The sequence below is a fragment of the Callospermophilus lateralis genome, chromosome 14 (assembly GCF_048772815.1).
Source record: "Callospermophilus lateralis isolate mCalLat2 chromosome 14, mCalLat2.hap1, whole genome shotgun sequence".
Classification (NCBI taxonomy): Eukaryota; Metazoa; Chordata; class Mammalia; order Rodentia; family Sciuridae; genus Callospermophilus; species Callospermophilus lateralis.
In genome coordinates this window covers 97,221,931-97,242,105 of record NC_135318.1, presented here as the reverse complement: position 1 = coordinate 97,242,105, position 20,175 = coordinate 97,221,931, and the positions used below count along the sequence as shown (strand labels likewise).

At 50.2% G+C, this 20,175-nt stretch overlaps 1 protein-coding gene across 3 annotated transcripts in view; it reads left to right on the top strand.

Moving 5' to 3' along the window:
- Cracdl (CRACD like) overlaps positions 1–20,175 on the top strand; it is a 137,466-nt gene that overhangs the window by 15,121 nt on the left and 102,170 nt on the right. The window contains exon 1 of one of the 3 annotated variants that reach the window (XM_076833082.1): positions 6,077–6,114. The exons of the other annotated variants lie outside the window; for them this stretch is intronic. The gene's annotated coding sequence lies outside the window, so the exon portion shown is untranslated. Of the gene's footprint in view, positions 1–6,076; positions 6,115–20,175 lie in introns of those variants that run through there. 3 annotated transcript variants of the gene reach the window in all.

Here is a 20,175-nt window from a genome sequence, read left to right as displayed (position 1 = left end):
ACTTGGCTTCATGGTGCATGGTGCCCACGGGGCAGGAGGTACAGCCAGAGATGTTCGTACGGGCTCAGGACAGAGCTCCAGGCCCACGTGCCTGTGACTTAGGGATTCCGGACAGTGGGATACTTGGGAATTTTAGGACCTGTAGAGTTTTAGCTAAGCCAGAAAAGGATGGATTTTCCAAATACTAATTGGGTGTGTTTTGGTCCCTGTCCCAGTGTGGTCCCCTGGTAATGAAATGAGCCTTCCGTTTATAACTGTGCTTCCTCGTCTCTGCGTGGGGAGAGTCGCTCACACAGGTTTGCAGAGGGCCTGGCCTCTGAGTGCAAGTGTACCTTTCCTTCTCTTTTGCCTGGTGGCCCGGCCCAGCCCCTGAGCAGCCCGGCCTCCCCCTGCAGTCTGACTCAGGAGTCCTGGGTGGGGCTGTCTGGGCCCAGTAAGCTCTGCAGAGGCTTCTGCTGTGCAGCGGGGCTGGGAGGCTCTGTCTTCACCCCAGTGTGTGCGCCTGGACTTCCAAGAACAGGGCTGCCACCTTCCTTCAGGAGGAGGAGCCTGAGAGCTTGCTGGCGGGGTTCCTGGGCTGGCTGCACCCCCATCCAGTTGCAGAAACATAAACAGTCCTCTGTCCTCGAACTCCCATCTTCCTGGACTGCTCTTCCTTTTGGCTCAGAGTGACAGGGAGGGGCGGCCCCTCCATAGCCTGAGTGCACGGTGCTGGCTTCCTGGCTCTGGTTTGTCAACACACAGGGCCGAAGCCGTGAGCACCACGCTTTGATTTGAGGCAGGACTGAAGGGAGGCCGCGTCTTCCAGCATCATCGGATGGGGACACGGTCGCATGTGTAAATCTCACACAGTGCTGCTACGCACGATGCAAACCCAGGGGCTGTCACTGGTTTGTGGAGATAGCATCTGAGTGGATCTCGAAGAAAGAGTCCCATTTCTACAGGTAGGAGCTGCAGGAGGTATTTCCAGGCAGAAGAAGAGTCCGTTGTGCATAGGACCAGCTGGGCCTCATGGGACAGGGGACAGATGGTGTGCAGGGCTGCGTAAGGCAGAGGAGTTTAAAAGTAGACTGAGTGGGGTGCAGTGGTGCCTGACATCTGAAGCAAGAAAATCATGAGGCCAGACTGGGCAGCATGAAGAGACCCTTGTCTCAAAAAAAGGGAAGAAAGAAAGAAAAATTCTAAATGATAAGCAGGCTGTAGCCAAACTGGGGAAGTCCTGGAGGAGAGTGCTGGTACCCCTTGGTGGTGGTGTCCTGGGGGAATTGCAAGGCGGCTGCTGAGTTGAGGCTTTTGGAACCAGCTGTGCCTGGTGTAGTGGAAACTGCAAGAACCGTGCCTGAGTGCAAGAAGTGTACACCCTAGTCTTCGTCCTGCAAGATAAACAGGAAGTGTGCTTGGGAGGTCATTCCACTTGTGATTGCATCAAAGAAGGGACACCTAGGAACGGCACTCAGGAACTGTGAAGGACATTGGCACAGTTTTACTGGGGACACAAAAGAGCTGTGGCATAAATGGAGAGATTCAGCATGTTCTATTTAGGGAGGGATCGATATCTTCAATGTTTGCATTTTCCCTAAATTAATTTATGGATTTCATGCCATTTCCAGTCAGAATCTGGGGGGGTCACTTTCCAGATATTAGACCATTATAAACTTCAATAAGTTGGCCAGTTTGATATTGGGGTGAAAATAGATAGCACATTTATAGAACAATCTAGAAAGTGCAGAAACTAGAATTTAATACTTAGTTAATTTGAACCACTTGGGAGGACATCAGGTTCCCCGTTCAGCTCAAACCCCACAATAAATTCCACATGGGTCAAAATTTTAAATGTAAAAAACGAAACCATTAAAGTACTCAGAGAAAATTCAGGTGAGCACGGAATTACAGGATGAGAAGCCGTCTTTCTACACATGGTGTCAGAGACGGAAGCCACAGGCCAATGTTGTTTTATTTGAACATCACAGGGAAAGTAAACTTCTGTATGTCGAAAGAAACAAAGAAAGAAAAAAGAAAAACAAAATGAAAGATGATACACTGAGAAAAATGCATACTACCTGTAAGACAGGCACCTGCTACATCAACAGCTCTGATAACCCGCATGAATGATTCTTATTTTGAATGAACTTTCAATAAGAAAGTGGATCAAGGATAGGAATTCACGAACGAGTAAATGGCAGTAAATGAAAGACAGTTATACATTCATCAAATAGGTGTCTACAAAATTAAGATACGATGTCAGTTTTTCATATCAAATCACCATATTTTTGGGGTGTTGTTTGTTTTGGGGGGAGGCTGGTGCAAGCTGGGCGTGTGTGTCAAGGGCTCTCGTTGGACTTTGGGAGGGGAAGATGTAAGCTTTCTGCCAAGCAGTTTGGCAGTCTGTCTCAAAATCTTTAAAAGAGCTCTTTTTTTGATCCTGGTGATTCCGTTTCTAGGAATGCATCCCAAGGAAACAGTTAAACCTGCAGCCAGAGACTCCTAGGCAAGGATGTTCACCACCGTGTTATTTATAAAGGGAGCGTTTGGAGGCCATTGGAACACCCAGTCGTGGGGAATGACTCACTGCGAGGCCCGAGTGCAGCGGGGCCTTGGGAACAGTTCTGGAGGACGCTTAGTCACACAGGAACTTCACGATCTAGGGCTAAATGGAGAAGGCAGGAAGATGGGGGGCTGGAGCGGGAGGCAAAGGAGGCCCGTGTGGAAGAGGCGGGGGCCAGTGTGTGCTCAGGAGGCAGCAGGAGCTGGGTGTGTTGGAGAACGGCTCGTCCTCATTTTTTTTCATGTTGCCTTCCGTGAATTTTGATGGAGCAGACACTGGGTACAAGGTGCTACCATTCAGGCGGTGTTTGGAGAAGACGGAGAGAAGGTTTGGCTAGACCGTACCAAGAAAGGGGGTGCTAGCACTCTGCAGGCTCTCACTCAGACCTGACGCTCTGCCTTGTGTCCTCAGCCACCCTGGGAGCTGCTGTGTGTGTGTCCTGTGTCCCCAGCCCCCCCACCCCCGCTCCTAGTGTATATGTAGGATCAGGAAATCCAAAACCAAACCACAGAAAAAATTTAGGATATGGAATTTTTAAAATTAAAAAAAAGGGATGCAAAACTCTTTAAAGAAAAGATTATGCTCTACTTAAAAACAAATAGATACATGATTTGTGTGTGTGTGTGTGTGTGTGTGTGTGTAGGGAAAAGACTGGAAAGCAGCATGCCCAAGTGGTATTTCTGTTTAGTGCTGGCAGACTGATGAGAAATCTATTTTTTTTCTTATGAGCAGCCTGGATTACTTATTTAAAAAAAAAAACAAAAAAACAACCTTATTGCCAGGCAGAGTAGTACATGCAAGTCACACCGTCATACCCATGGCTCAAGAGGCTGAGGCAGGAAGATCTCAAGTTCGAGGCCAACCTCAGCAATGTAGTTAGCCCCTAAGCAACTTAGAGAGACCCTGTCTCAAAATAAAAAAAAATAAAATAAAATAAAAAGGGCTGGGGATGTGGCTTAGTGGTTAAGAGTCTCTGGATGCAACCCCCAGTTTGAAGAAAAACAGCTTTATTGTGTAATGATTAATATGTAATTTGCACACATTGAAGGTGCTCAGTTTGATAAGTTGTGACATAGGGTACACCTGTGAGACCAACCCTGCAATTAAGATAGTACACGTATCCATAGCCCCCAAAGTTCCTTAGGCTCCTCTCCCTTCATCCCCAGTTCTTCTGCAAGGCAATCCCTGTCCCTCCCTTGGTCACTATTCTGATTCTGCATTTCCTAGAATTTTGCTGGAATGGAATCATGCAGTGTGTGTTCTCTTTAGCTTCTTTCATTCCAGTCATTTTGCCATTCTTCTAGGGAGCTGGGTGTGTCAACTGTTCATTCCTTCTCATTGCTGAGTAATATTCCAGTGTATGGATGTAGCCCAGTTTTCTCAGTCCAAAGAATGACTTAATAAAAATATCCACCTTTTGAAGCATGCCCCCAAGTCTGGCTTGGGTCCTGGGTGTTTGTTCCTTTCCATTTGGTCTTCTCTGGAGATTTGGGGGAGGTTCCCCAGGCCTGACAGTGACCCTGAGAATAGCAGACTGGTAAGCCCAGAGGGTGCATGCACCATCATGAGCCAAACACAGGGCTCTGGCAAGCCTTTGAACTCTTGAGTGCAAATAAGGGGTATCCTCATAACCGGAGCTGTGGTGGCAAGGAGGCTTGGTGCTGGTCAGTAGGCATTTTGAAGAATTGCCCTTGCACTTGGCCTCCAGCAGAGTTCAAGGTATTGCCGAAAGAGCTTGACCTCTCTCACAGATTGGTGTTGACTCACTTTCATGCACCTCTCCTGTCCTTGCCTGGCACCATGAATGGCTGGCAGCTCCCTCCCCGACCTCCACCAACAGACCTGCCTCTCGGCCCAGCTGTCATGCTGTGCCCAGCCCCCTGTAGCTCTTGTCCTTCACCCGGGGGGGAGCTGACAGTCCTCCTTCCTTTGTTCTGGGTGATTTTTCACGTCTCCCCTGTTTCCTGGATTAGTGAGAACCCAGAAGCTCCTCCAGGGCTCCAGGTGACCCCGGGGCTCTGGACAGAGTCACATTCTTCCCACCCCAGGCATCCTGGACCTTACAGGCAGAGCAGCAGCTGTGGCCTGCTCCCTACCCCCGTGCCTTGCCATCATGTCTCTGGGGGTCCCAGGAGGTACCTCCCACGTCTCAGGAGTGAGTCCACCTTGATGCTCTGCTCTGGCCACCTGCCAAGGGCCGCTGCCAGGGCCCAAAGAGAACCCTTAGCTACTTCTGGTCCGTGTAGAAAGGGGGCAGCCAGGGGCAGCTCCTCTCCAAGGCTCTGTGTCCCCTCGTCCCTGGGCCTGAGTGTCCTGAGGCTGTGGTGTGATGACCTTATCAACACCATGCATGACAGGACAGACCTAGGCCTTGGGCCAGGCCAGGCGTTGGACACTCCCATCCTGGCCGAGCTCCTTCCTCTCCTTATTTCCCTACCCTGCACACCCTGTGCCACCCCTTCACCAGAGCTACTTGTCCTTGCAGTGACTATGTCCGGGAGTAGGGCACTGATCTGGGGGCCTGGGTCGGCTCCAGACCATGCACACCTGCCACTGGGCACCTGCTGGCTCTGGGCACTGCCCTCTAGGGGCTGAGGCCCTGCGGTGGGAGCAGCCTCCTCTTTCTCCTCTCCCGGGGGCCCTAGAAGCCTGGAATGACCCAGGGGCTGGGGGTTGCTGCACATGGCCTGCCCACGGAGAGCTGCTGATCGCACCTGTGCGCAGAGCCGCGGTCCTCGGGCATCTGCTCAAGCCCTTGGCCCAGTGGAAACACCAGAGGAGGGGCCTTTGGTGAGGGCCCTCGTCATGGTGGACACCAGCGTGAAAAGTCAGCTCTGTGAACCTGGGAACTGGCCCCTGAGGAGGTGGGGGTCTGGGGCTGGACGGGGCCAGGACTCCTCTCCTTCCCGCAGGGCCTCCTAGTTTTTGAAATATCTACCTTAGGGGATGGAAACGAGCAGTCAGCTGGCCTGGCCAGCGTCCAGCCGGGTAACCTTAGAGCCACCACCAGCGGGGATCAGACTCAGCTTATGTAACCCGAGGGCCGGGTGTGGGTGAGCCCGGAGCTGCAGGGGGAAGCCCGGTCCCCAGGTGATGGTGCTGTCCCCTTGCCTGCATCATGGCTGGGGTGCAGCCCAGGAAGTGATCTGGGGGGCTGCTGCTTAGCTTGGTGGGGGCCTGGGGTGGGGTGAGCGGGCCCTGACAGGTGTCTCAGTGGCTCCTTCCCGTGGCTGAGGACACCCAGTGGTGTGGTAACTCCTGTGTATGCACAGTGGCTTCTGTGCGCCACGTGGGCATGACATCCTTGTCTCTGTGGAAACCTGCTGTGGGTTGCTTCACCTGGGGTGGAGGCGCCCAGGTGACCGGAGTAGATTTTGGTGCCGCTGGCTGAGGAGGTGAGGCTGAGCCTGGCCCTGGAGAAGCCTGACGGGAGTCATTTCAAGGAAGTGTCCCCTGGGCACTTTGGCTCCCACCTCCTGGCCCTGGCCTGGCTCCTGACCACGAGTAGGGCACATGGCAAGCTGGTCAGACCACACAGTCAGGTGGTGATGAAAGCCTGTGTCAAAGAGGTGAGTTCTTTGTTTTTGTTTTTGTACCAGGGATTGAACCCGGGTGCTGAACCACTGAGCCGCATCCTCAGCCCTTGTTTTATATTTTATTTAGAGGCTAGGTCTCACTGAGTTGTTTAGGGCTTCACTAAGTTGCTGAGACTGGCTCTGAACTTGCAATCCTCCTGCTTCAGCCTCCCGAGCCACTAGGATCACAGACGTGCGCCACCACAGCCCTGGGTTCCATCCCTGGTACCCAGGACAACAGAAGCAGATCTCAGAAGCAGCCCTGTGAAGTGGGTTTTGCTGGTGTGTTTGTTCTGAGGGTCATGGAGGCTCAGAGCTTGTCGGTAACTTGTCCCTCCCCGGGGAATTGGTTAGGGCTTTCTGCTCCTCAACACCTCGGTTTCTCCTTGAATGCACAGATCCACCTTTGGAGGGAGGTGTGGCCTTTAGTGACTAAGGGAGCAGTCAGTGAGAGAGCCTGTCTGCCTGACTGCATGCCCGTGGCCTGCGCCCTCAGCCCTGCCCCAGCGTGCTCCACGGGCTCTCTGCAGTCCAGCCAGAGCGTGTTTTGTGTCTGACCACTCGACACCAGCCCCTTCCCACACTTTCTGCAGGGTCCAGCCTTGGCCTTCCCTGTTCTCCAATCACACCATGTACTGCAGGCCTTGTGCAGGCCTCTCTGCCTGAGGCTGCCTACCTGGCCCACTGGGCCTACCGTCTGCAGGCCACCTGGAGGCAGGTTGGCCGGGCGCTTCTCCACCTCCTGGACAGAAGTGACTGTTCCCTGGCTGCTTCCCCTCTAGTGCTCCATACCTACCTGTCACAAGTGGGTTACACGTTGTCTGCCTCCCCCACAGACTGGTTTCTTGAGGGTGGGGACCACTACACCCCAGGTTCTGGAGACATGCAGAAGGACATACAGTAGGTGCTCAGACTGTTTCTGCATCTGGTTGAGTGTGAAGACTCAAATTGTGAAGACTCAAACTCTCTGTCCCCTTCTGATCTGGTGCTTTTATATCTGGGAACTTTGGCAATATTCTCAGACTTCCCCGAGTGCTCAGATGAGACTCGATGGTGAAGAGGAATCAGGGCTTCTGTGGAAGCCTGGGGTTGAGCTCTGCCTTGGTAAACTCTGAGCCTAAGACTGGGTGTCGGAGTGAGTTCAACATTTGGGCTCATCTACCAGTGTGATTTGGTGGAGGTGGCCATAGGCCTCAAAGCTGCCTCCAGATCCACCGTCGGGGACTGGCTGCTCCCTGGTGCCCATGGGTGCCTTGCATCCGTTCTCTGGGCCCTGCTTCTGGGTGCCTCAGCGTGAGTCAGAGCATGTGCAGCGTGGGCTTGTGCAGGTGGCAGGGAGCCCAGAATTAGCTCAGCTGCACTTGAGCAGGACTGCCGTGGGGAGGGGAGGCTGGGCCAGGCGCAGCCCTGAGCTGCGGGGGAGGCCAGCTCTCAGGACCCACCACGGGTACCAGGGTGTGCCGGGAAAGCCCACTTGTGCCTGGCGCATGCCCAGTTGTAGATGAGCAGCGGGCCAACGGAGCAGATTTCTTGTAGCCAACTGAGACAGATTGGGTGCCGGCCAGGCCTGGCCAGGTCGGCCCAGGCGTGGGCAGGGAGGTGTGGGCATCACCGTGCTGAAGTGCTCATGGTCTGGCAGGCTTGGCCAGCTCAGGGTCTTTGCTTGGTCATAGGACACAGTCAGGCAGACTCTGCCCTCACCTAAGCCAGGCCAGCACCCGCTGGTGGGCCCCGCCCCCATGTGGCATTCTCCTGCACTTTGCAGAACGTTCCTTTGTTTTCAAATGGAGAGAATTATTAGCACAGGTACTTAAGTAGATTGCAAAATGTGTTATTCTTTCTGGCACTTTTTCCTGCTTGTCCCTGTCTGTGGCACAGGTGTGTTGCCAAGGATGCTAATGGTTGTCATCTGAGAAAACAGGGAAGTAACCCTTGTCACCCCAACACAAGGGCCGGCTCCATGCCTTCCGGGGGCGTGGAGGGGCCTGGCACTGGTGAGGCCACGGGTGAGTCAGCTGGATGGCATGGTGAGAGAGTTCATCACAAGTGTGTCGGAGTTCCAGAAAAAAGACGCTTCTAAGGTTCTGGTATGCGATTGGAGCATGTGGCCTTACCTCGGGTGGTTCCTGTTGCCATGAGAGGCCCCTGGAGAGCACAGCGATTGGTGGACTGGGGGTTCTGGGGGTTCATTCATGGGAACAGAGCAGTTTGGAAGAAAGCAGAGCCTTGATGGTTCTCAGGGTATCCAGCCTGGAGGCTGGGCCAGGCGCTCTCTGCCGTGGTGCCCTGGTCTGGCGGTCACAGGCATGTGGATTCAGGAGACCACGGTGGACTGGCTCTAGCTTTGTCGAGTGGACCCAGTGGGCGACTGGGCCCAGCCTGTTTTGCAGGGGCCGTCTCTTCCTGCCCTGGCACGCCCCAGTTTAGATCTGGCCTCTTCATTGATCCGTGGACAGGGGAGGATGTTAGGAGAGGTGGACGGGGGACATTTGGACCCTGCACGGGAAGCAGGCGTTGTCATCCGTGAGAGCTGGAGCTCAGGGACAGTGCTTCCCTGGGCCTTGTCCCTCCAGTGCCTGACGTGCTGCTTGCACATGGAGGCCCCTCAAGAAAGCTCTGCTCGCCACCCTTCTCATGGGGCCAGGCCCCAGGTGCTGTTGTGTCAGGGTCCCCCCAGTCCAGAAAAACCTTCTCATCTGTTCTTTTTTTTTTTTTTAATTTTTTAGTCGTAGTTGGACACAATACCTTTGTTTTATTTCTTTATTTTTATGTTGTCCTGAGGATCGAACCCAGGGCCTCGCACATGCTAGGCGAGTGCTCTACCGCTGAGCTACAGCCGCCCCCCCATTCTTTTCAAAGCACTGGGTGTATCTAAGGTCTTGTTGGACCCCATGTGGTCTGCCGTGAGGTGGGCAAATCCTGTTTGAAGGATGAGATGCCTGAGGCCCTGGAGGCAGAAGGGATGTGCCTGTGCTGGGGACAGAGTCTCAGGCATGGGGTCCTTCCCTCGGGCTTAGCACCTGGCCCAGGGCCTGCTGCTCACTCCTGCCTGGCACTGTCCCATCAGGAGAGCTGCCTGCACCCTCTCAACCTTTCTTTGAAAATCAAAGGTTTCTCAGATTTTTCTCATTCTCTGTGCCCAGCGAGTGCCTTGGAACCCGAGTCTCAAAGGTAATTCCACGCACCTTTGAGCTAAGCTTTATCTGCATCGTTTCTTCCATTCCTCCTGCCAACTGTGAGGGTAGGAACAGTGATTAGCTCCTTAGTAGGCCCTTGCTGAGGTCACCCTACAGAAAGGCAAACAGACCTAGGTCTCCTGGCTCTGGCAGCAGGTGTGGGGTGGGGACACTTTAGGTCTGACCCTCGGACCCTCAAGGCTGCTCCTTGTTTGGGGGGAATGGCTGTCATTGTGGGCAGAGCTGGCTTGGGTTTCGTGGGTCCTTGGAACAGAGGTTTTGGGAATTTCTCAGAATGCATTTCCAGAGAAGGTGCTGCAGTCCGTTCTCCTGGGAGAGCATGTGAGGTGGCCTGACTGGCAAGGGGTCTCTGAAATCTGCCTCCTGCAAGTGGGAGCTGCTGGAGTGGGGCTGGGGAAGGAGCTGAGGTGGAAAGAACACAAATTGGAGGGGAGGGATTGGAAGGACCGCCTAGGGGGTTGTGGAGGTCAGCAGGTGTCACTGTGAAGGAGGCATGCACAAGTTTCCTCCCCCAGGATTAAATTCCCCCTGCTTCAGCCCTGCCCCCTACTCCTTCACCGTTGACTTCCCCAGCCCTATTGCTGGCCCTCTGCCCCTCGCACTGCTGGGCTTTGTGACTGGGGTCAGGCTCTGTGAGTTCACAGGTGGAAAGGGAGCCAGGAGAAAGAGCAACGTGGCCAGGCGGCTCAGGGTGTGCTCACAGATGGCACGTTCAGTGCCAGGTCCCTGCTCCCCAGGGAGGCATTGCCAGTCTTGGAGTCAGGTTTCAGTGGGCCTTAGAGCTGCAGGTAGGTCAGCAGGAATGTGCTGGAGGGAGGAAATGCCATCGGCCAGCCTGGGCTCACGTCCTGCAGCCAGACAGCACCTGGAGTGCACTTCCAGGTTTCAGGAGCAGGGGTTTGATGACAGTTGCTTGGGTCCACATTACGGGGGGAAAGATCTAGAACCTCCTCTGAGATCTTTCATCTAATAATCGTGGCTGGCTGCTTTCTCAGACACAGAATAAGGATTTTTCCCACACCTTCCCACTTCTTGTAAGCTAGAGCAGTTACATGCAAATCAGAAGAAAACTGAACCAAAATAAAATCTTCTGAACAAATAAGTACCCCTGGAGGAGGAAATCTAATGAAAATATTAGACCAGCAGCTTAAGAATCTGCTGCTGCTTTCTGGGGCTTGGGAATTTCATGGCGTTGCAGAAACCTGACTCTGAAATTGCCTGACAGCTTTCTGCCAGACTCCTGAATCTTCATGGGAGAGTTCTCCCCGGCGCCTCCTCCAAGGGAGTTCAGCGTCTGAGATGCTGATTCACTGCGTGAAGCTTAAAATCAGGACACATTTATACATTCTGTTACTGTGTGCTTGCAGGAAGTGCTTAAACGTAGGGTTGGGCAAGCCATGTCTTGGACAGGGAGCTTTTTCTGTGTGTAGCCCTCTGAACCTTTGGGATTATTCTGGCTCATTATACAAATGAATATAGGATCTCACTTCAGGCTGAGAAAATAGGTGAGGTATTAATGAAATTCATCTTGGTACACGTGGATTTCAAGTGGAAATTGCAAGGCTCAGTCTACTTCTCAAATGCAGGTTCCAGCCTTTGTAGATTCTGAATGTTGTTGTATCACTGACCACGGAGGGAGGCAACACCAGAGAGAGGAAGATCATTGGCCAGTGGGCCACCTTGGAAACCCACGTCCTGGTCTGTTGTGCAGGACAAGTGCCAGCTTGTACCAGGAAGGTCAGGGACAGCCCTTTGAGGTATTTATCTGACTGACAGGCATTCAGAGCAAGAGGCTGAGTTGGCTTTGGGTTTTTATTTGGGCTGATAAAATCTTCCTGCTGCTTGCAAGCTGTTAGGTTTACAGGGCCTCTGCAGGCTACAGGGTGGGAGAAGCTGTGGAATCACCTAGCTGCATAGCCAGAGGGACTGCTGGCCTCTCCCCAACCTGGATCTTTCCTTGTGATGCCAGGGGTAGGCATTTGCTAGAAAATACCCCGTTGGAGGATTGACTTGTGCATTAGCCAGTTTTCTCTTACTGTAACAAACACCTGAGTTGATCATCTTACAAAGAGAAAAGGTTTAGCAGTTTGGGAGGTTTCAGTTCAAGATTTGTTGGTTCCATTGCTTTGGGGGTCTTGATAAGGTGGCACATCATGGCAGGGGCACTTGGTGGAGGAAGTCTGTTTACCACCTAGCTGGGTACAGAAAAGAGAGAAAGAGACCAGGATCACACAGTCTCCTTCAAGGCGCCCCCCCCCCCCCCCGGTGATTTCACACCAGGCCTCACCTCTTAAAGTTTCTGCTGTCTCCCAGCAGTGCCAGACTGGGAGCTAAGCCTTTCACACGTGGGCCTTGGGGGTTCATTTACGATCCAAACTGTAGCAACTTGGAACAGCGTTTGTAGGAGAGGTAGTACGTGACCCGTTCCCGCCCCAGAGCTGAGAATTTGTCTTGAAGAGACCTGAAGTGGCCTCTGAATTCTCCAGGCCCCACATTTGGGACCTTCTGTCCTTGTGGCTAGTTTCCCATCCACTAATTGCAGCTTTGGATATGGAAGGAGCTCCAGGGTATTGCCAGTTCCTGCTGCAGCTGTGGCTGGACTTGGCCCGAAGAACCACGGGAGGAGGTCTTTCACCCTGATCTGCAAAACTGCATGTTTCCACCTGGCTCCGAGATGAGAACTGGCCTCCCACCCCCATGGGCTTATCTGGAGGTGCCTTGTCACATTTGCACAGGTGTTCAGCAGGTGTCACATTTTCTGCTTTAAGAGAAACTTGGCCCATGTCTTCTTGTGGTCTTGGGGGGTGTGGTTCATTTTGACCGTCCCTTCTACACAGCAGCCAGAGTCACCTGTTAAAATGTACTTCCAACCCCAGACACGTTGGAGTAATGAATACTGGATTTGTTGTTCTCTTCTCCTGCACAAGTACGACATTGGACAAAATACATGAAGCAACTGTCTTCAAGAACCGAACACTGCCCAGCGCAGGTCTTGGAGGCTACTAGAAGCACGTGAGGCGAACTTCTCATTTGCCTTGGATTTCTCTCTGGGATTATCTTCAAAACCAAGGCACAGGGGAAGCAGAGACTGCCAGAGGGCTGAGCAGAGGGAACAGATGAGAACGGGGGTTGCCGGGGCAGCTGGCATTTGTGGAGGAGAGTATACTTGAGAAATATTTGGAGTTTCCACCTGAAGCCTGTGTACACACCAAGCTGCATTTACACACAGGAAGATGCTTAGAAACTGGGCAGGATACTGGGCAGGGCAGGAGGGTAGGGAGCTGGACAGAGGATCTGTTGGTTGCACGGTCACAGTGCTGGGAGGTCTGAGCTGCTGGGGTGAGGAGACCTGAGGGAACACCTTGTTTACTTGAAACCCCAGAAAGGCCTCGCCTTAGGGGTAGGACTAGGAACCTGAAATCCCCAGAACAAAACCTAGAGACAAACCTTATTAGGACCAAGATGCTATGCCAGTCGTCTTGCTCTCTGCCTGAGTACAACTCACAGTCAAAGTATTACCTGCAGCGTCCAGCATACGATCAAAGAATCCTAGACATGAGAACAGCGTGACAGTAACACAGGCAAAAGGTCAAAAGGTACAAACTCAGACAAACACAGCGAATGATCAGATGGTTAGAAATTTCAGCTCAGAAATGGAAGATTAAGAAACAACCAAATGGAAACTCCAGAATTGGAAAAGACAATATCTGAAATGAAATATTCACTGGATGGATCTCGGTTGGGACGCTGGCAATAAACTTACAGACCGACCAATGGGAAACCATTCAAACTGAAGCACAGCGTGAAAGAATGTTGGAAAAGCAATGAACAGAGCCACTGTCATGTAGGAGAGCTAGTAACAGTAGTCTAACAGGTGTCTAATTATACCAGAAGACAAGAGAAGGGGATTGGGGTAGAAAAGTACTTGAGGAATTTCCCCTGAACGTGATGAAACAACAATAACAATGAAAAACTCAGTCTTTCAGACCCCAGAATTTCAAGGAACTCCAAGCAGGGTAAACCACCCCCAAATCCACGCCTAGGCACATCAGCATTAAATTGCTGAAAACGAAGATAAAAATGAACTATTAAAGCAGCCAGAAGAAGAAGGCACATGACATGTCAGAAAATAAAAGTAGAGATACACTTGGCTTCTTATCAAAAAATAGCACACTAGAAAACATGGGACAGCAGCCTTGAAGTTCTGGAAAAAAATGTTTCAAAAATAGCTGGGCTCAGTGGCCCATGCCTGTAATCCCAGCAGCTCCGGAGGCTGAGACAGGAGGATTGTCAGTTCAAAGCCAGCCTCAGCAATAGTGAGGCGCTAAGTAACTCATGAGACCCTGTCTCTAAATAAAACACACAATAGGGCTGGGGGTGTGGCTCAGTGGCCGAGTGCCTTGAGTTCGATCCCCGGGAGCCAAAAAAAAAAAAAAAAAAAAAAAAAATGTGTGAAGCAGGAATTTTCATATTGACAAATGGTTTCCTGCAGATCTTCAGTATAAGAACCACTAAAGGAAAATCTTTGGGCAGAGGGAAATGCCACCAGACAGAACATGGAATCATATGAAGGGATGGAAAGTTCCAGAAATGGGAAATAATATGGTAGCTATAAAATAATTAATTTTTTTTACCTTAAAATTTCTTTAAAAGATACCAGTCATTCAAGGCAAAAATAAAAACAGTTTATTGTAATTTCTACTAGATGTAGCAGTTAAATGCGTAATAAAGGACAGGGGTCAGGTCAGTGGACGTACACAGATCAACAGTAGAAAAACATCAATGAAAACCGAAGTCGGTTCTTTAAAAAGATCAACAGAATTGATTAAACCCCTACGACTAATCAAGAAAAAGAGAGCAGAAACTACTGTATGTCAGTAAATACCACAAATGAGCAGAAATGGGGATAAGTTTCTTAAAAGATGAATTATTGAAATTGATTCAAGGATTTGAATAACTATTAGATTTGATTTTTTTTAATCAATTTTGTAGTTCAGAACTTTCTCACAAAGAAAACTCCAGGTCCAAGTGGCTTCCCTGGTGAATTGTAGAAAACATTTAAGGAAGAGAGAGACTTATACAAATTTTTTCACAGAGGAGGAGGAAACTACTTCCCAAATAATTTAAGTCTTTAAAAATTATTTTCTAAATTTAAATGCATCACAGCTAATCATTTAAACTAGCATAATCACAATTTTTTAAAAAAGGAAAAGAAGTTACAGAACAAGATTTCTCACGAGCTTAGGAGCATTAAAAAAAAAAAATCCCACAATACTTGCACATAAAATATAGCAATATATAAAAAGAACAAAATATCTCTTGACCAAGTAGTATTTATCTCAGGAATGAAACATTTAATATGCAAAGTGAGTGAGTTACATTAATTTCATTAATTGAATAAAAAATAAAATTCTATGATCTCTGCAGTAGGTGCAAGAAAGCATTTGACAGAATTGGAAACCTATTTATGACTAAAGATTCTCAGCAATCTAAAAATAGGAGGAGGATTCCTCAACCTGTCAAAGTTCACCTTCCAGCAACTCACAGCTAAAATCATTCTAAACAGCAAAAAGAAAAAGGCTTAAAGTAAGGAAAGAATAAAATTGTCTTCATTTGTAAAAGATCTAATTCCAGGTCCCACAATCCCTCTTATTCTAGGTGGGACCACATGGATGCTTCAAACCTTGGGTAGTACCAAGCCCTACATATACCATGTTATTTCCCATACATATGTACCTATGATAAGGTTTCATTTGTAAATTAGGAACTGTAAGAGATTAGTAACCACAATTTACTGTAGATCTCGGTAGACTCATCGTATGAATTCTTTCCTTGTTAAGTCAAGAACTTTGAACTTTTCATTTAAAGGAAGCAGTTTACCACTTTCTTGGGCATATCTGAATTGTCAGCATTGCTACTTTGTGCTTTGGGACCATTATTAAGTAGAATAAGGGTTGTATGAATATAATCTATAATACCACAGCAGTCTGTCTGATAACCAAGATGGATACTAAATGACGATCAAGTGTGTAGCATATACACCGAGGATACACTGGAAAGGATGATTCACGTCCTGAGTGGGCTGGAGCAGGATAGTGCAGAATTTCATCACACTCCTCAGAATGGCACACAATTTAAAACTTCTGAGTTATTTGTTTCAGGAATTATCCATTTCATATTTTTGGGCCACTGTGTAACTGAAACCATGGGAATAAAAATTGGATAAGGGAGGACTACTGTAATCTACAAAAAATGCTGCAAGAAGTAAGTGAATATAGAGAAAAGCATAGGATTTGTGGTCCGTGTGTAAGAGCTCATTGTATTTCTGTACACTAGCAAGAGTATGAGCATGAAATTAATATAGAAGTCACATTGTGCTAGCCCTCTGTTCAGAACCCTAGGATATAGCATCTTCCTTGACCCAGAATTAAATCCGAAGTCTTGTTCCCGTGCTCTGGGGCCCTCTTCGGAGTCATCCTCCTCTCTGTCTCCCTTCAAAGCACAAGAATGAGAACTTTGATCTCACTTTCTCCCCCTGCTCTGCTGTTTTGGGGCCTTGGAGTTTGATCTTCTTGTTTGTCTGCACATTCTCCCCCAACATATACCATGACTCGACTCTCAGTTCCTCCAGCTCTGCTCACCCACCCCTTCTCTTCTATAAATCAGTGCCTCTATTTACCTTGGTTTGGATGTGTGGTTGGCTAGTTTGTGGCTCAGTTTTGTTTACAGTGCTGAGATTGAACTCAGGGCCTTGGATGTTGGGGAAGTGCTTTACCACTGAGCCACACCCCCAGACCTAGCTTGCTTGTTAGTGTTTAAGCTCTCACCTCTGCTGGGCACCTTGGATATCTGCTTATTCTCTGTCTCCCTTCAAAGCACAAGAAGGAGAATTTTGTCTTTTGTGGTTGATCCGTGTTGAATCTGCAGTGCCTTACAACTTAGTGGTAGAAAATAGATGTTTGTTTTATGAATTATTAAAAACCATATGAAGTGCCCATAGGAACAATCTGGGGGTAAACCTACAGAAATAAAAGTGCTTGGCATGGTAGGATTTAGGTTTGCTTTTTTCCTTGTTGAAAATCTGTGTAATTTTACCATAAAAGAAAATTTTCAACTAAAAATTCTGACATCGCCAGGTACGGTGGCACACACCTGTAATCCCAGCAGCTCAGGAAGGCTGAGGTGGGAGGATCACAAGTTCAAATCCAGCCTCAGCCACTTAGTGAGGCCCTAAGCAACTTAGCAAGACCCTGTCTCAAAATCAAAAGGGCTGGGGATGAGGCTCAGGGTTAAGTGCCCCTGGATTCAATCCCTGGTACAAAAAAAAAAAAAAAAGGCCGGGGTGTAGCTCAGTGGTAGAGCACTTGCCTAGCATATACTAGGCCCTGGATTCAATCCCCAGTTCTGCAGGTGAATAAATGAATGAATGAATGGATCCTACTTCCTGCTGAGCCCGAGGCAGCACAGAGCACACATGTAAGAGTGTCACAGAGACACCCATCATTTGCAAGGCACACCATCTTTCTGCAAAGTACTTTCCTAGATATTACCACAGGGGCTCTGCACAGGGCCCAGTGAGCTATAAGTGGATAGGATGATGAGTTGGAGAGAGCTGGTTACCGGCCCAGGGCTACTCAGACAAGCTACAGCCAGGAGTCCTGTCTTTCCATTGCACCCCATGTTGGGAAACAGTCCCGTGGTGGTTTTGCATGGAATCTGTCAGCAAGGCAACCCTCAGATCTGATTTTTATGAGGTTCAGCATGCTGTTCTGCTTTGTGCACACATGCTTAGGGTGGTGGGTCAAAGAAGAAGACTTTTTTGTTTGCTTCTCAGGATCTGTTTGGGAAGCAGGACCTGTGGGGATAGAGACTGGAACTAGCCCAGCTTCAGTCAGGCCTGTGATGTTTACGCACATGAGGAGACCAAGGAAGGGCCCTGTTAGTCCTGGGACTGAGGGCCCCCGAGACCCCAACTGCAGGGCTCCAGAATGTGGGCTGGCGAGGAGAGCATGGGGAGGTCATGCACGGGTGATTCTGCTGGGGCCTAATTCATGTCACATAAACTGCCTGGATGGCCTGGGGGCCCACGCAGGTAAATAGAGGGTCCCCCCCCCCCCGCTACTTTCTGCACTTGAAATTCATGTTAATAAACTCTCATTGCTGGGTGAAAAGTGTGGACATTCATGTGCAGTATCTCCTTGGACCTTCAAAATGGGCAAGAAAATAAAACCCATCATGTCCATCTCTTTTGATAAAGAATCATGGCATCGATTTCACCTAATATAATCCCATATTAAGTGGCACAATTGGACCAGGGATCCAGGTCTTCAAACTCCGAGACATGGCTGGGGCAGTGGGTAGCTCCGTGGTGGAGTGTTTGCCCAGCACCTGTGAGACCCTGGGTTCCAACCACAGAACAAGACAGACAAAACAGCAAAACTTCAAGGCAAGTGCTAGGTCTCTTGGGGGCTCCAACAGAGGGACTTATGTGGAGCAAATCACCCAGGGGAGTGACTGGGACAAAGAGCCACACTGCCACCATGAGATGGTGCTAATTGTAGTCAGAGGTTTCCTGCAGATTTGTTCCAAGGCAAGGATGAATGAGGGTGGACCTGGAGCAGGAAAGGGGGAGGAAAAGGAGCTCACGGCAGGGTGCCTGGGAGAAGTGGGCATGTCAGTTCTGTGTTGTTTTGCTGTCCAGGTGGGGCCCGTCTTTTCACAGCTCTCCCTCTGGGGTTCAGTTTACCTTGTCCTCACAGGGTCTGGGGCTGACTGATGGAGCTCTGAGTATCGCTGACACTGGAATGAGAGTGGCCCAGGGTTCCCTTACATGAGGCTTTGCCTCTGGTTTGCAGATGTCATTCTGGGCACCGAGTGCCCAGGGGACCTGCCAGCGATCAGACCAAGGAGCCTCCTCAGACCAAGGTTTAAGAAAGCAGGATGACCTCAGCAGCAGTTCTTGGGACTTTAGCATTTTGCTGCACTGGGGCTGAAGGACGAGGTTGGAAAGGATGATGGTGTTCTTCATAATTTAGTGTCACATCAGAAATAAAAACATTAGGATGACGACCCACTTGGAGAGCCATTAGAGCGGGTGAGGCATGTGAAGAGTGCTTAGTGGATTCTGAGTTTGGGGCTAATCAGAATATCGATCATATTCGTCATTGGTGCATTTGTGCTTTAGGAAAAGAAAATGTATTCCTTGACTTATGTGTTTGCGGTAGTTTAAACGGAGATGTGGCTTCTTTCCACAGGTGGCATTATTTAACAGAGTCAAGCCTGACATATCCCTCGCTGAGAAACTGAAGAAGACTCCTTTGTTTTTGTTTTTGTTTTCCCCCTAGATGAGGTTTTTCTAAGCAGGAGTGGGGAACAAAGTGGATCTTAAAATCAGGGAATTCTTACAAGTGAAGTGTCCTGGAAGTGGGCGTTTGGCAGGTGTGGGACGGCTGGACCCTCGGTCTACCCATCCGCCCATGAGCTCTCGGTGATGGAGTGAGCGAGCCCCACCACGTAATCCTTGCAATGAGCCTTGCCGTGGTTTCAGTGTGATTGGAGGGTGTCTTCCAAGAGTTCACCAGCTGGCAGCTTGGTCCTCAGTGTAGTGATGTGGGGAGGCCTTGGGACCTTTGAGAGGCGGGGCTTGGTACAAGGTAGTTAGGTCATTGGGGAGGCTGCCCTTGCCCTTGGAAGAGATTTGGTAGTTCTCATGGGGTCTAGGTGAGTTCTCGTGAGAGTGGGTTGTTATGAAAGAGCAAGAGTAGCCCCTCCTCACTCTCTGGATTCCTTTCTCACCATGTGAGATTTCTCTCTCTCTCTCTCTCTCTCTCTCTCTCTCTCTCTCTCTCTCTCGTGTTCCCACTGTGAAGCCATCTACCATGAGGCCCTCATCAGACATAGAACAAGTGGGGTCATCCAATCTTGGACCTTCAGCTAATTAAATAAACTTCTCTCTGTAGTGCCTAGCCTCAGGTATTTTGTTATAGGAATAGAAAGCTGGGTTGCACGAATCTGCACAGCACCAGTGGACGCTGAAGCCAGGCTGAGCTCCTTGTGGCTTCAGGAAGGAGGGTGTTGGCTCCGCCCCAGGGCTTAGAGGAATTGAGCTCTTCCCTAGGCCTCTGCATCACTGAGATTAAGTCTCTGACTCCAATGGGAGTCGGCACTCAGACCACGGGAGTGCAGGTCGCCCTCACCCATGCCGTGCTGGATGGGGTCCGGAGGGTGCGGCTCTCCAGAGGCCCCCACCCCAAGAGGATGCTGAGCTTCTGAGGTGAGAGAACTCTGAACACTGGTTGTAGACGCTGGGCTGTTGAGTCCCTTTTCCTAACTGTATCCAGGAACCTCGGGGCCATGTTTCCTAGGCTCCTTTGTTTGCCTTGGACCAATGACCTGTGGGTTGGGATGTGTCCTCTGGATGAAGAGGTGACTAGAGCCTGGAATACTGATCCCAGAGGGGAGGGGTGACTCAGGGTCTCAGAGTTCAGGCAGGCTGGCAGTCTCTGAGCTCTGGCCTTCTCAGGGTCCTTCTGCCTAGGGACCTCACAGCCCCTGCTCTGAGGCGCTGGTGCTTTGGGGTGAGCAGGCACCTGCCTAGGGAGGAGACCCCTAGCCTAGTACAGGACCCTTGGTCCTGCTGACCCTTTGCTCCAGCCCGAGGGATGGTCAGTCCCTGTCCGGACCCAGTGACGTCTGCTTATGCTTGTTTAGAGCTGCTTAGAAACCTGGAGTCTGCTGTGTGGATTCAGGTTGGATTCGCCCACTCTGAAGACCAGAGCCCTGGAGCCTGCTGCTCCCAAGGCCCTTCCTGGCATCCACACGTTCAGGAAGCCCACTGATGGCTCTCGATGGTGTGTGA